Source organism: Pyxicephalus adspersus, chromosome 4 (genome assembly GCF_032062135.1).
Source record: "Pyxicephalus adspersus chromosome 4, UCB_Pads_2.0, whole genome shotgun sequence".
Lineage (NCBI taxonomy): Eukaryota > Metazoa > Chordata > Amphibia > Anura > Pyxicephalidae > Pyxicephalus > Pyxicephalus adspersus.
This window is the reverse complement of record NC_092861.1, coordinates 147,777,113-147,788,362: the sequence shown is the minus strand read 5'-3', so window position 1 is coordinate 147,788,362 and position 11,250 is coordinate 147,777,113. Positions and strand designations below refer to the sequence as shown.

Genomic DNA, 11,250 nt, shown 5'->3' with positions numbered 1-11,250 from the left:
TTCCCTATTATATTTAATTAACATTGGGAGTTTCCATATGCAGCAGTGTAAGTATCTGAATTTGACCCGGTATCATTTCTTACAGCCCCAGTTCTGCAGGCCTGGGGATGAAAGGAAGAAGCAGCATTTAGCCAGTTCATGCCTAATGATAGGAGGAGAGGAGAGAAACAAAAAGAAATGAGCTCATCACTATGCTGCTACCCCCTTCAGTCTCCACCTTGAGTCTGGGGCAGATTCCGGGTGCAGAGAAAGCAGAGTGGGGACATCCAACAAATAAAATCTTTTAGATTGTAAGCTCCTCAGGGCAGGGTCCTCTCCTCCTCCTGTATCACTGTCTGTATTAGTCTGTCATTTGCAACCCCTATTTATTGTACATTGCTGCGTAATATGTTGGCGCTATATAAATACTGTTTATTATTATTATTATTATTAATAATAATAATAATAATGAGCCAGATATAAATATTGCTGCAAAGTTTGTTTGTGCACTTTTATTTCTAATGAGTTCCTTTTTTATCTTGATATTTTTGGCTGAAGGTCTATAAAAATGATCTCATACTGTCTCATACTGATAACAATATGTAATATTATTATAATCACAGATTTTTCATCTGATATTTTATTCTTCACACACTAAGAGCCTTTCTTAGATTTGGTGATGTGGGTGTCACAATATTAGGGATTGATGTTTGTTGTGTGATTGTCTTTGTTCTCTATCACAGTCTCCTCCGAGACACGCTAATGAGAGGAAGGAAATCCCAGAAATCCCTGGGCACGGTTATTATCATTCTGCACCTGCAAATCCTCTGAGCTGCACCAAACCAAACCATGGACCCAAACAGGTAAAAGGAGTTAGTAAGGTTTTGTCTCCACTAGCATGAAAATATCCAAGCTTGCAAATGCTTTAAAAAATGCATTTTGCGTTCACAGTTTATTTATTTATTCCTTTTTTATTATTTTTTGTTTTTCTAATCAAAGTCCCTTAAACATAATCCAATCCTGCAAGTACAAATCACAATGTTCTGATCATTTCTCAGCCTTTATGATCACACACCTGGACTTAGTCAATGACTTATTGCAATGGATTTGCTTCGGTTTCGATTCCAAGGAACATCAGACTTCCTCCAGAGATTGCTCAGGGTTCCTAGAACTGTGGCTGACTGACCTCCCATTCAGGGCCGGAATAAGACCCTTAGAGGCCCAAAGCACTTAAAAGATTTTGGTGCCCCCATATATATGTATATCAAAATATAAGCAATAATAAATCATAAGATAAAATTTTATTTATCGAAATTAAACGAAACTTCCAGTAAGATGAAAAATAATGTTTATTTTTGCATACTTCCACTTTATATTTGAAAAGTATTCTTCTATTTTTTTTAAATGCAAAACCTTTGATCAGATCCTCAAAACTAATCTTATAAAACACATCTGCTTCTTTACTTAATAGAAGGAAGCCATCCAGCCTGCCTTGTTGCATGGTTGTTCTGATGGGATTTTTAATATACTTCAACTGAGAAAATTAACACTCAGCTGAGCAATTTGTTACCATTAATTTTAAAAGTAGGAGAAAGCCAATGTCTACGTTCGGAAAGGCACACTAAATATTGTCTTCTACAAGTATTTTTCTGCACTCTCTGAGTGATCTTGTTATTATTGGATATATCTGTGCCTTATTTTTTCATTTAATGTGGGGGCCCCTTTTGCGGATCCTGGTTCAGCTGCACCATTTGCATTATTGTACCATATGGCCCATGGTAAATTTGGTTATGGAAAATTTCTGTGCTGCCTCCTTCCCTTGATGCCCTAAGCACAAGCTTATTTTACCTAATGGTTTATCCATTCCAGCTCCTATTATATGAAGCCTGCAAAGTTCTGGGGCCAACACCCAGGTAGAGCCAGCTGCTTGCATCCAATGATGGTTTTAGTTGTTGGCATTCTACCCACTATTGTACGGGGGCATCTATCCACTGGCCACTAATTTTAAGGGCTTTTTTGTTTTCCAAAAAATTGGTTTTAGCAGGGGTTCCCCAAGACTTGAAAATTATTTTAAGAGTTCCTCTGGAGTAAAAAGGTGGAGAGAGGCTTCTCTAGGGCAAACTTACACTTACCTTTATTTACGCAGATCCCTTGATGATGCATGAGAAGTCCTCGATTGGCTTCCACGTCGTCCTGGAATTCTCCTTCATCCTGGAATCCGCCATCTTCAGCCTTCTTCTGGCTACGTTACTTGATCTCAGACTGAGCAGGCACAAGATCGGGTGACGTGGCCCCTGTAAAAGGTAAAAACAGAGCCGATCTCACTGCCCATGTGTGAAATCGGCATCTATTTCCCTCAGTGTGGGAAAATTCCCCTTCTGCGCATACCCAAGATTGATGAGCATGCGCAGAAGGATGCGTGACGTAGGTATCCCAGGAGGCTCTTCACTTCTTGGATTTGGTCTTGATTGCAATGAGGACAGAAAAGTGAGGGGCTATAAAAAGGGTGTTGCAATTAAAAAAAAAGAATAATGTTTTTGCTTTATATAAAGGGGTTGTCTACCCTTTTATGTAAAGAAAACATTTTAGTTTAAGTCCTCCAATGCAACTAACAGTGACCAGTACCAAGACTGACACAAGTACTTTTATAATGAAATACATTTTACATCAAATTCTTTTATATCTTCAGTTGTATTTCATTTTATAAGTCCATTGCAGACCCTGAAAGCTCGCATTAGACTTCTCCATGTGATCTGATCCGTCCTGACAACTGTGACACACAACCGGTCCTCCTTCTTTAAATAAATCAGCGCGATTTCCGCGAATAGATTTCAGAACGTTCAGGAAACCTTTTTGGGGAAAATAAATACGGGCAGAAGCTCTAACCCATCAAAACAAATCGTGTTCCCGGGTCGAAGCGGACATAATTCCCCCGGACGGGGTCCTGGGAGTGAGCCACGGCTCAGCCTTGTCACACAGAGGTAAGCTGGAGATTTTACATGGCTGACAGCGCCATTGGAACTCGTAAACAAGGAGATGTAAATATTACTGCAAGGAGTTTGGTGCCTCCGAGCAGAGCTGGTAAGACAAACACAACATTCAGATTCTGAAAATTCTTACACGTTTCAGTGCACTTCCTGCGATTTCTGCAATCAAGCGCGACCAGGCGCAGATTTATTCCAATGCTACCTTTATAGAGTGACAACATTTTAGCGAGGTGGCAAACTTTACCTGATCATAATATGTAAGCCATGGAGTTCTCAAGGCCTGATTTATCAAAGCTCTCCATGGCGGGAGTAGACTATGATGGGTGAACCTGGAGGATCTAATAAACCTGGCCAAATAATAGCAAATTAATTTATGAAATCCATTCCAGGTTTGCCAGGAGTGACAACCAATTAACAATTGCTAGAGCTTTGTAGCAGAGCAGCAAGCGGTGATAGAGTGACTAGGTTTATTGAAGAATAAGTGTTAAGAATAAGTGGGATAACAGGCTGATGATTAGGAATCCGGACCAGCACAGGTAAACTGAGTGCAAATTAAGCGCATTAAAAGTTGCGGGACTATTGCAAGGCATGAACCCAAGTCAGACCATCCCAAATCCAGAGTTTGCAGACAGACCAACATGCTGATCGGGTCTGGCTAAATGTCCAGCACATGACTTAAGCATTTCTAATTAGGGAAGGTGTGCAAGATTGGGAAATGTGGTGCCAAGTAACAAATAGTAGATGGAAAAAGCTCCAGTTACAATGTAACTTTTTTGTGTGGTTTGGATTGAGGGGTAAAGCTTAGGTCCCCATCAGAATTTTATTGCTATGTACCCATAGATTTCACTTCCTCTGACCATTGCCACCAATACTAACAGTGAAGTGTGGACATTCTAAGCTATCATCAGTGCCTATATCCCTATTAGAGAGTCGTCCTCTGACCAGGTAAGTTGGTTTTACAGGTAAATCTTCATAATAATTAGTGCCAAGAATGCCCCTATACAGGTACAGTACCCACCGTTACCCATCTATGCTTCAGTGTTGTCACACATAGGCATTCAATGAAGAGTACAGGTGGTCTAAAACATTACACAGCCATGGTCTATGGTTGTCACCATCAGGGAACCCACCCAAGGAAATGCCATGCAGCCATTGTGCATATAGACTAAAAGTGTCAGAAGCTTCAGAAAATAATTCCTGATATGCAACAATGTTTAAAAAAAGCAGAAAACCATCATTTTCATTTCAGAAATTGTTTATAATACAAAGAGCTTTAGAAATCTGAATGCGACCAGTTATGGTTCCATCTACTATAACTAAAGTTCTGCATTTCATTGCTTCTTACTCCAGTGCATCGGGATGATAATGTACGCAGATCGGCTTTAAAGGCTGCACACCTGATATTCAGTTTCCAAGCTGATAAGATATCTTATTTCTGCCTGCATGCTTGTGAGCAGCCTGTGTGTAACCAACAGTCCCAGCAGTCTGTGTAATCTAATCTCCCTGCTGTTTCTATCAATTTAATGGATAAAAAATTCTAATATAATTACCGAATAAAAATGTCTAAAGTGCTGTAAAATAAAGCTAATGGATTCAAATGTAATTATTGTAAAACATGGATAAAAACTATTTTGTCTTGAAGTTAATCACATTGGGGAAGTCACATGATGAAATCTCTAAAAACTAGCTGTGCAGCCCATATGAGACTCCCAGAATGGGGCTCAGCCTAACATTTCCCGAGATGAGGTTTTATTGGTGTTTTCCTGAATGCGGATTGATGTACGGCTGAGCGGTGCCCTGGAAATTAGCGCATCTTGCTGGCTGCGTCTTCCAGCTTCATGCCTCCGCGTATAATGACATAAAACAGATGCTCCTACATCCAGCATGTGCAGCAATTCCTCTATGCCCATGGAAAATATGAAAAAAATGATCTGGGACAATTTTGGTTCTTATTTTTCTTTATTTTCCGCTTTTTGAAAACCTTATTTTTAGGGTTGACAATTATTGCACCCATAGATGTTGCATGGGGGCCGGTAAAGAATCCTCAGCTCTGTGTAGGCATTAAATTTCAGCAGCCAAATAAAGCAGTTTAGTGATGATGAGTGTAAGTTATTGCTGGGGCTGCTAATAAATTGAACCTTTAGTTTGGAATGACAGGTGCACTTTAATGTTAAGAATTTTTAGCTTGGTGATTATGTAGCATTCTGCCAACCCCCAAATTGTATTATTAAGAAGGAAATTAGGATAAAGAAAAATGGGCAGATTTATCCTCCCCCTGTATCACTGTCTGTATCTGTCTATCATTTACAACTACTATTTATTGTACAGCACTGCGTAATATGTTGGCGCTATATCAATCCTGATTGATGGGTTTTTTATATGGTTTTATATGCTTTTTATATGCTTGCAGAAAATATAATAAAATGTGCATGTATTGCACTGATGTAAAGCATAATTTTTAAGAACACTTTAAGAACACCTAAGAACACTTTGCATGCACATCATTTTGCTAACATCAGGAGCTGAGCATTCAGTAAATGTGATGCTATAGAAAGCTGTCAGAGACTTCATGCTGCGGCAGGTAATTCTACAAGAGGAGGTCATAGATTGCAGACATGCAGCAGAAGATGGTGAAGTCTACATGCAAGCTGCAAGAGATTGCAAGAGACTGCAGACATGCAACAGGAGCAGGAGCAGGGTAATGTCTACAGCTATAACTCAAGAGATAGTCAAAGTCTACAAGCTTGCTACAAGGGATGGCCAAAGGCTGCAAATATGCTTTTGGAGATGGGCATTGTCTACAAGCATGGTGCAAGGTGGTCTGAGGCTGTAGACATACTGCAGGAGATAGTCAAAGGCTTTGGCCAAGTTGCAAGAGATGGTCAAAGGCTGCAGATATGCAACAGGAGAAGCTCAATGTCTTCAGGCATGAGATATGAGATATGCAACAGGAAAATGATCTACGGGCAATCTGCAAGAAATGGTCAGAGACTGAACATGCTGCAGGAGGTGGTCTACAATGTTTCAGGAGGGCTCACAGACTGGCATGCTACAAAAGATAGTCAAAGACTGCAGATATACAACAGGAAATAGTCTATGGTCAAGCTGCAAGTTAGGATAAGAGACTGCACACAAGCTGCAGGAGATGGTCAGAGTCTGCAAGCATGCTACAAAATATGGCCAGAGACTGCAGACAGGCTGCAGGAGATAGTCATAGCCCATGAGCATGTTAAGACATGGTAAGAGACTGCAGATATGCTTTAGAATATGGTCAAAGTCTATGACCAAATGCAAGAAATGGTCATAGACTACAGATATGCAACAGGAGATATGCAACAACGTCTATGGGCACGCGACAAGAGATGGTCCGCACATAAGCAACAGAGGGTCTATGGGCAATCTGCATGAAACTGTCAGAGACTGCAGACATGGTGCAGGAAGTGGTCAAAGTCTACAAGCAATGTTTCAAGAGAAGGTCATAGTCTTCAGGTATGCTGCAGGAGATATGCAGATATGCAACAGGAGATAGGAATAGTCTATGTCCAAGCAGCAAGAGATAGTCAAAGACTGCAGATTTGGAACTGGAAACAGTCAAAGCCAAGCTGCAAGTGATGTTAGGAATTTGCACAAATGCTGCAGGAAACAGTCAGATCCTATAGATATACAACATGAGATGGTTAAAGACTGCAGACATACTGCAGGAGATAGTCATGATGCAACAGATGGTCATTGACTACAGGCATGCTACAAGAGATAGTCAAAGACTGCAGGAGAGAGACACCATGTCTCTAAGTCTATGGCCAACCAGTAAGAGATAGTAAGAGAATGCACACATGCTGAAGGAAATAGTTAAAGTCTACAAAAAATGATCAGCGACTTTCTATAGGAAATAGTCAAAGTCTATAGGCAAGCTGTAAGCAAATGCAATCATACTGCAAGAGATGGGCAAAGTCTACACACATGGTACAAAAGACAGTGAGAAATAACAGACATGCCATAGAAGACAGCTAAGGTCTATTGACATATTTAAAGATGTGGTAAGCGACTGCAGACATGTTTTAGAAAATGATCAAAGTCTTCAAGCCTAAAATGATCAGGGACTTCAGATTTGCAGAAGTAGACCGTCAAAGTCTACAGGAAAGAGTTGGTCAAAAATCTACAGCAATAATACAAGAGATAGTCAAAATCTGGTAACCAGCAACAAGACATGGACAGAGAATGCTCATTTGCTGCAGGAGACTAGAAACTGCACTGCAAATTATTATTATTAATAATAATAAATCGGATTTATATAGCGCCAACATATTACGCATCGGTAAACATAAAATAGACCAGAGATACATTCCATGAGACTGCTAGAGATCATTCCATTCAATGCTTCCACATTTGTTGCTTCTACAAAAACTAAAGGAAAAAAAACATAAAAACATAAACCATTTAACTACTAAAACCCATCTAAGGAACATTATCCATTCCTGGCATGAGTAGGGACCTGGATAGAGAAACATCTGACTGCAGGGGCCCAAAGGGCCACAAGCTGAGCACCAGGATTCTACAATATTTGCTTTTCTTGCATACTACAAACATGGAATTGACCTGAATTCCACCATTGAGCTTTGAGAATCTTTTTATCCCCCCCAGCCACATACCCGGCAGCCTGACCCTGCTGTTACTGTACAAATTCTATTAAATCCTAGAGCTGAATAATTCCATTTATAGACCCAATGTGGCAGCGGGGTGAGGAAGCTGCTGATAGACTATACACTGCGTCTGGTATCCAGCTGCACTCGCTGGTTAAATTTTATTTATTGATAAAAGTAGAGTTTTAGCACACACAGCTGCACTGATCTAAAGACAAGTCCCACCAGCCATTTCCCTGCAAGACGCATGCAGAAAAAGGAAAAACTACAAAAACACAAATGGAAAATTTGGCCCAAAAATAATATTAAAGTAAATGTAAAATATAAAGGAATCATGTTTGGTCTAATAAAGTACTGTGTATCACAAACAATTGCAATTTTACTGCTGCTTCCCAAAAGGCCCCATGACACCGCGAGCCAGATTTATTACAGCTCTCCAAAACTGAAGAAGATTGACTACATAGGAGAACATGGGTGATGCAGCAACCCTGGAATGGATCAATTTTCTAATAATGCTTTAAATCCTGGATCAGATCCATTCCAGGGTTGCTGGAATACCCAGGTTCTCCAAGGCTAGCGTATCTTCTCCAGTCTTGGAGAGCTTTAATTCAAAACATATGCCAGCAAATGACTTTGAAGAAATTCATACCCAGCTTCACTAATGTAAGTGTATCCGCTCCAACCTTGGAGAGCTTTAATAAATAAGGGCCACAAGTTATTAGAAGCAAAGTGGTAGGCAGTATATCTGTTTAGGGTCAGGTCGGATGTGCTTGTACACTGCACTACAACTCATTTCCCAACTCATTCCATCTCTCAATTAAGCCGGTGGGAGCATCAATCAGATATGAACCCCAAAGAGGAACAATAGAGGCCAGACTACATTCCCCTGGGTCCAGTGAATATTGTTGCATGACCATGGCTGTGTTGGATTCCTCCTGGGTTCTGATGGACTTTCTGGGCTCACTGAACCAGCTTGAGCATGGTCTATGTTTATCTATATGAAGTAACACAGGTGGGAGAATACACATGGGCAATTAGCAAGACAGCAGGAGCAGGAAAATGAATGTTAATTAGCAGGCATGCGTATTATTTGAAGCTGGCGCATGTATTCTTGTAGAGTTCCCATAGAGCAGTGCTCACATCACAGAAACAGAAGTTAGGGGAATCGCATTATTAGCTTGTAGAAGAAAATAAACATAAAAATCAAGGGGTGGCTCTAATTTACATGCTGGATCGAAATGTTGTACTTGTAGAAAATGGAGCGTTATTAATGCATTGGGGTTGAATAATTAAAGTTTAGGTTCACTTAACTAAGTGAATGATCACCATCCTGCAAGATAAATCTTACAAAGCTGAGTGAATGAGATGAAGCACATCTGACTTCAGCCATCCAATAATGTGCAATCAAAATCCTGTTTTTTTTTGTCACATTTCCTTGCACGTGATTGGGTATTGTGTGAATTACTCCAGAGGAGACAGTAAAGCCCAACAAGTCTAATCCTCCATTCCTCCATGTCATTGCTGGAGCTCTGTGTTTCTCTGTGCAATGCAGGGAGATTGTGGCTGGTGGGAGGAGCCAGCAGGGTGCTATACATAACTTCTGTCCTCAGTATTTGTTCGAGAGTCCTGAGCTCCGATGCAAACACTGGGGTGGCTTTTCAGCTAAGTTTTGCAAATATTAAAATGCCAGAGATGGGGGTCAGTTTGGAGAGGTAAGTGCTCCTAGGCAGGCTGTAATTTCTAGAAAACTACCCTAAGTAAAGACCACATGTGAGGCACGGTCCTCTCCCCCTCCTGTGTCACTGTATCTGTCTGTCATTTGCAACTCCTATTTATTGTACAGGGCTGTGTAATATGTTGGCGCTATATCAATCCTGTATAATATTAATCAGTGGTGTAGTCGAAAAAAAGGAAGAGGGGGTACTGTAATAATGAAGGCTATCCATGGCGAGCGTGCAGGCAAAGCCTATATGGGGGTCCTGAGAAAAGTGAGGGCAAGACGTGCCTAGGGTGCCCCCCCCCCTCCACACCCCTGATAATATTAATAATCCCTCTTGATATAAAGAACATAAGAAAAAAAAGAAAGGGGTGTGGTCAGGGACAGCAAGGCTGGGGAGGGAGGGGCTAGATGCTAGAAGGGAGGGGCTAGATAATGCTGGACATCCTCCAGCTAGGAAATGAGGCAAGGTCTATCTGATTTGCTGCAGTTTCTAATGCACATTATAGGAAGCTTACAGTGTTCACCGAAATCATTGAGCAATTTTAGTCCAAAGTGGGAGCTGAGACTGAAGGGGAGGTTGAAAGGCAGATATATATCCTTCAGACCTCTTTGTGGTATCTGCAGATTATGTCCCCCATCGGACTGGTTAGGGGTCACCATGTTTCACCCTGCACCTGTTGAAATCATCAGGTTAGAGCCACAATGGATTCAGTTTGCTGCCTGTCCCTGGAATGCCACCGTTCCATTCTTTGCAATCTAAATCTGACATTTCAATCTGATTCCATGCTCAGGAAATGTAAAATATTCACTGAGAACCTCCCAGGTTTTATTCTACTGGAACAGATGAGATGAAAGAATCCCCGAATCTCCTGCAGATTCTGAATCCTATTTAGTAGACAAAGCGCAATCTATAAAGTGTCATAACCCATAGCAACCAATTGTCATTCACCTTCTCTGGTCCGTCTGTGCCGAATCTATAAAGAGTAAAATCTGGGGGTTGCACATCATTATAGCTGCTTCTGCTGTTTTACAGATTGAGATGAAACTTGCAAGGCTTGGAAATAAATGAAACACATTCTAATGACATTCCATGTGAATTAGCAGATTTGATGGATTTCTTGGCATTTTCTGCAGAATCTGTTGGCAAAAGAAACCTGTAACTGTCAGTGGACCACAAGTCCCAGCAGAGCCAAGGCTGATAAGAATTTCTTCACAGTAAAGCTAGGCATGCTGAATCAGATGACTCATGACATGCTGGGACTTGTGGTTCCTGATACAAGAGGAGATGAATAAATCTATTATTGATGCAATAATACTGTTAACACCACGCCCTGAAGGAACACTAAAATACATATAAAAGACTGATAAAATGCATGCAACAGATAATGCAATGAGCCCCACAATGCGGGTGCATGGTTGTTTGGCATAATTGTTGGCACAATGGAAAAAAGGAAGTGTCAGATTCTCTTGTTAGCCCAATGCACAGAGCTCAAAGGCATTTGCAAATATTTTTGTTCAATGTGTTTTTGCTTGTCTTGTCATCTGTGTGACCTGGGCAGCTACCTCTATTACCCCCTTTTATTGAAACCCGTGTATTTAGGGCAAAGCAGCTACACATAGCATGCTGGGATTTGTGGTTCCACTGTAATGGCACAGCCAAAGACTCAGCCGGTGATCTGAAGAAATAGCCTGTTTGTTGGATTGTTCGACTTTGAATGCTAAAAATCCATCCTACTACTCATCTTAACCCCTTTCTGCTCGGTGCCCAAGCTTACCACCCTTCTTAATGCATAACCTTATCACCTTCCTTGATACCCAACCTTACTACCCTACTCTGTGCTCAACCTTACCACCCTTCCTAGTGCCCTCCTTTACCCCCTTTCTTGGTGCCTAACCCTACCACCCTTCTTGGTGCCTAACCTTA

At 41.0% G+C, this 11,250-nt stretch overlaps 1 protein-coding gene across 2 annotated transcripts in view; it reads right to left on the bottom strand.

The window, feature by feature from the left end:
• Positions 1–11,250, bottom strand: part of STUM (stum, mechanosensory transduction mediator homolog) — a 49,680-nt gene that overhangs the window by 37,274 nt on the left and 1,156 nt on the right. The gene's annotated exons all lie outside the window — the stretch shown is intronic.